The sequence below is a fragment of the Limulus polyphemus genome, unplaced genomic scaffold (genome assembly GCF_000517525.1).
Source record: "Limulus polyphemus unplaced genomic scaffold, Limulus_polyphemus-2.1.2 Scaffold3009, whole genome shotgun sequence".
NCBI classification, from domain to species: domain Eukaryota; kingdom Metazoa; phylum Arthropoda; class Merostomata; order Xiphosura; family Limulidae; genus Limulus; species Limulus polyphemus.
This window is the reverse complement of record NW_013668619.1, coordinates 142,551-148,121: the sequence shown is the minus strand read 5'-3', so window position 1 is coordinate 148,121 and position 5,571 is coordinate 142,551.

Sequence of the window (5,571 nt, the reverse complement as noted above, 5' to 3'; positions counted from 1 at the left end):
CAGCTGTGTTTGTCTTTGTATGAATGACCACCACTGTCCTAAGAACCTGGAGGTGGTCTCAGAATCAGCACATGGTCATTCAAGCGTGTGTGACAGGTTGACAGTTCTATTTTATTATAACGCTAGCTGAACTTATGTAAATTCATGATTAATGAAAGGTTATTTTAGGACATGAAAACTTGCTTCCCTTATATGTAGTTGTAAAAACGCCCATAAAAACTACAAAATATGAAACCGTAATTTTTCATGTATCTCCGCATAAACCCAACAAACCTTCGTAACAAATCTGCTGAAGATCCATTTACAGGAGTCGACGTAGTGGTAAAATACGCGAAAACACAAAAACGCCCATAAAAACCGCAAAATGCGAAAGGGAAAATCGGTATTGTGTACTCACAGATCAGAAGAATTAGCAGAAAGAACTTGAAAGTTCAGAAAAAACGGATTGAGTTGCTATTTTATCGCTAATGTACCCATTTTGTGCATTTAAAATAGAAAATTTGATAATATTATATTAGGAGTTTGGAAAGATCCTAACAATGTTTCAAACTGGAAAAATAAAATAAATCGTTTACTTCCAATAGAACAACTCTCGTTGCCAGGAAAGTTCCAAGTAATTATAATTGTGCATATTATTAGATTATAATGATATCATATATTGTGATGTTAGGTGGCGCGGTGCATGGAAAATAAAAGTAATTATTGTTCTGATGCGATTGTGAATTGTTCCAGAACTTTCGCGTAAAGCGACCACAGGATTATCTTTGCATATCCGTCCCTAAATTTTGAACTGATATATGAGGAGGAAGGCAGCTAGTCAACAGCACCAACCGCAAACTTTTAGACTACTATAGACAATTACCCTTATAGTGCACTCACGATTCCAAAATGCGGAGCGCGCTTATGTGGCAACGCAACTCGAGCCGTGAATCCTTGGAGTCGCAGCACGATCATGTTAATCACTAGGCCTACTCGATTGTGGAAGACAGGTTAATTTGGTCTGGAATCTGTGATAGTATTACCTAGGTAATTTTGCACACGGCAGTTTAAAATCATATCACATTTTGTCTAAATCTTTTATAATACCAGTATCATTTGATTTAAAAGTTGTTCTACTGATTTATTTAGGTATTACAGTAAGAACTTACATTATTACATTAATGGTTAATCACATTAATATCAATCCTACTCAAATTAAAAGGCAGGGTCATCATATTTTGATACGTCACCGATCATCTCACGCTAGGCCTAAATAATGCCCAAAGCGGGCTAACTTTAAAATCAGAGAGCATGTATTTTATTTTTTTGTGTTTATAAAATGATTTTCGCAGAGAGTATTAGGTAGGTCCTCTTTATAACAGGAGAATCGGCAGGGTAAGTCACTAAGTGATACTGAATTCAAGCAAAGAAATAAAAAGACTGGACACGATGTGTGATATATAATGCAAACAATATTTATAACAAAGGCAAAAGCTCAGTTTGCATACTTGTGGACGTTGGACGGTTGCCTTTCACTGGATTCTTGAATTGATCAACTTGCTTTACTCCCTCAAGGTGTCTTCTCGTCAACCAGCTCACATGAGATCCAGTGTAGTGCTGTTTGGATCTAACTTTTCTTAACGTGAAATGTGGGATTTATCTATAGCGACTAGTACTACCTACGAGACTGGTCATTCTCATTTAGCATAAGGGAGGCCGTAACCTTGAGATATCATCTGAAGAACTCTGCTTTCGTCTACATTCTTGCGCAAGGTGCAGCGTTACAGCAATACCAAACATGGGCAGAATAGGTATTATCTACAGAAAATAAAAAGAACAAACACAACTAAAAGTCGCCTTAACGATTTTTGGACCACGTTTTATGCGAAAACTATATAATAAATTTACCAACGAATAATGGGATTGATCATCACATTATAACGCTCCCACAGCTGAAAGGACCCGCACGTTTGTTGGTACCCTCAGATTGCGAGTCGAGCGCCCTAACCACCTGTCCATTTCCAGGCACAGAGATCTAATTATTCCTCTATTGATGGCAATTGACGGATTTTCCTATGAATAGGAACAGAATGATGGCTTAAGGCTAATTTTAGCCTTCTTCCAGCCCTCGTTGTTACGTGTTCGTAAGCAAATCGTCTGAACTTCTGTCTTCTTCGTATCAGTGTGTTATTTTTTCTTCATTGGCGTCTTGCATGTATTTAAGCCTTTGGATTTCTGTCTTTTTGGTTTTCGACTTGTTCATGAGATCTACGAATTACATCATACCGAGTAATGTTATGTTTTTACTTGTTCCAACATAAACTAACCCCAAAATAAGATGAAATCGCTTGTTTTCTGTCAGGAATACATAGGGGGTGGGGACCAATTGGTGGGATGTTATATTTAGGTTTACAAACTGATAGAAATTTCAGTTGGTAAACAACGTGTTAGAGCGTTTGCTAACATATTATGGTTTATATTGACCGACATATATTATTGGAAAAAAGTGTTTACATTTTCAAATGTTAATAAATCTTTTTATGGACGCAATCAGTGAGGAATTGATTTGGTAGTGGTGGTTATTCAACGACATTAAAGCCAATTGTTTCAATACAGAATAGCATTTCAAAAATAAGTAGAGTTTATAAAGACAAAAAATTAAATATTAAAACAGTTATCTTATTACATATTCTTCCTCTGTGTATGTGTGTGTATATATATTGTTATTTTTAAAATATTTAAAGTCTCAGTAGAACGCAGTATTTAAAATAAATAATTCCAGTAATTAACATTTTTGTAACTTAGCATCAAAGATATTTAATGCTTTACCTTTAACTTTAAAAAATCAAAATAATATAATTAAATTTAAGGGTGTTTTTGTTTAACTGAAAATATAAAAGATTTATTTGAGGTCATTGTTTGTTTGTTTGTTCGTAGCGCCCCCAGTGGTATATCGGTATGTCTGCGGACTTGCAACGCTAGAAATTGAATTTCGATACCCGTTGTGGGCAGAGCACAGATAGCAAACTGTGTAGCTTTGTGCTTAACTACAAAAAAAAAAAAGCTACACAATGGGCTATCTGTGTTGTGCCCACCACGAGTATCGCAACCCAGTTTTTAGCGTTATAAACCTTTTGACTTAGTGTTGGGCCACTGGGGGCGCGTTATTATCCTCTAAGTTAATTTAATTTTTAAAATAAAATGATTAATTTTACATTCCAACTTTTTGTATTGGTATAATGAAATTTACTGATTAATTAATGTTATTAACCAGGTGGCGTTAAAATCTCTTGGGTTAACTATAGTTTAATTATTACAATTGTTAGAAATAATTCTATAAGATATTACATTTTATTATACTTTGTTACACGTTACAACTTTTACAGTAAGTAAGATTTGTATTTAGAACATGTACAACGTTTCGATCACTGGTGCGATCATTCTCAAGTACACACGTTTGTACGATTAAGAACGAATTAGTATTTCTATCAAAATTCAACAATCTAACAACGTATTTAAATTCTACGATTGATGATGGTTACTTATGTATGTACGTATCAATCTGCTTGGATTGACAAACTGTTTATTTAGGGCTGAACTGGGAAAAAACAAAACAAAAGTGAATGAATAAATAAAAACAAGAAAAAACTATAGAACAGGTTATGCAGAATATTTACATCAGATTAGAAATGTCAGGGTAAATAAGGATCAAAGACGTATATAGAGATGTGCCTGGCGATTTGTTAATCGTGGGATTGTTTGATTTTATTAATAAAGCTTCTCTGATTTTTCTTCTGTTAATGTCAGATTCGTGTTTTAGTACTGTGACGTTCATGGACTTGGGAAGGGAGTTTTTGGTGTCCTTTTAACCTGATCTTCAAGTTACGTCCTGTTTCAGCTATGTAAAAGGTTGGGCAGTTGTTACGCTATATTTTGTAAATGATCCCTGGTGGGGTAGGGTTAGTTATATAATTTTTTTAACATGTTTAATTTTCATTTCAAGGGTTAATACGAACTTAATCATTATGTTAAGGTTATGTGTTTCGAACAGAAGTATACTAGTTTAATTTTCATTCCAAGGGTTAATACGAACCTAATCATTATGTTAAGGTTATTCATTCCAAGGGTTAATACGAACCTAATCATTATGTTAAGGTTATTCATTCCAAGGGTTGATACGAACCTAATCATTATGTTAAGGTTATTCATTCCAAGGGTTAATACGAACCTAATCATTATGTTAAGGTTATGTGTTTCGAACAGAGGTATACTAGTTTAATTTTCATTCCAAGGGTTAATACGAACCTAGTCATTATGTTAAGGTTATGTGTTTCGAACAGAGGTATACTAGTTTAATTTTCATTCCAAGGGTTAATACGAACCTAGTCATTATGTTAAGGTTATGTGTTTCGAACAGAGGTATACTAATTTAATTTTCATTCCAAGGGTTAATACGAACCTAGTCATTATGTTAAGGTTATTTGTTTCGAACAGAGGTATACTAATATTTTCGATGTATGGGATAATGCACGTGATTACGTTTCCTTTGTTTTGTGGAATGTTTTTGAGTTTGTTTGTTTGTTAAGTGTCCCTTGTCTGTATTGTTTTAAATCTGTCAATAGTTTCTGTAACTATTAGGTCGTCAAGAAATTAATGTCGCGTTTTGGAACAGTTTCATTAACCACCCCCCAAAAAAACGTACATCACGTATAATAGTTAAATGAACAGCCTAAACATCACGTTAGTGTAGCCTATATAATGTGTAAAGTTTAGTATATTCTAATCCTTTATAGTGATGTCACACATTCGGCATGTAATGCTGTTTGAATACAAGAAGGGAAACAACGCATTTGTAGCCACAAAAAATATCAAAGAAGTTTATGGAAATATTTTCAACGTTCGTAAGTGTCAACGATGGTTCAGCAAATTTCCTTCAGGTGACTTTAGCCTTAAAAACTGTGATGGCCGACATGTTGGAATTGATATTGATGCTCTGAATACACTTGTTGAGTCTAAACCCAAGGCAACAAACTCGTGAAATGGCCATGAAATTGGATGTCTCTCATGAAACAGTACGCAAACATCTAAGGAATATGGAAAAACTCCATAAAGAAGGTGTTTGGGTGTCTCACGAACTCTCTGATAATCATCGTTTCAACGTGTGAACGTTGCTTCGTCTCTTCTGGCACGTAATGCGCGTGACAGAATTGTCACCGGTGATGAAAAATGGATTCTCTATGCGAATATTAAACTCCAAAAACAATGGCTCAGTCCTAGACAAAAACCACTCCCGACCCCAAAACCTGAACTTCATTCGCAGAAAGTGATGCTTTGTATTTTGTGGAACATCAAAGGAGTAATTCATTTCGAACTCCTCAATCCACAGCAACTGTCAATGCATAGATCTATAGTCAGCAACTGGAACGTTTAAATCAAGCCCTTCATCAGAAACACCCTTCACTCGTCAATCGGACAGGTGTTTTTCTTCTCCACCACAATGCACGTCCACATGTAGCACGTTTGACGCAACACAAGATTATGGAGTTGGGTTGGCACCATCAGTTTACCATCTTTTCCGTTCGCTGCGACCCC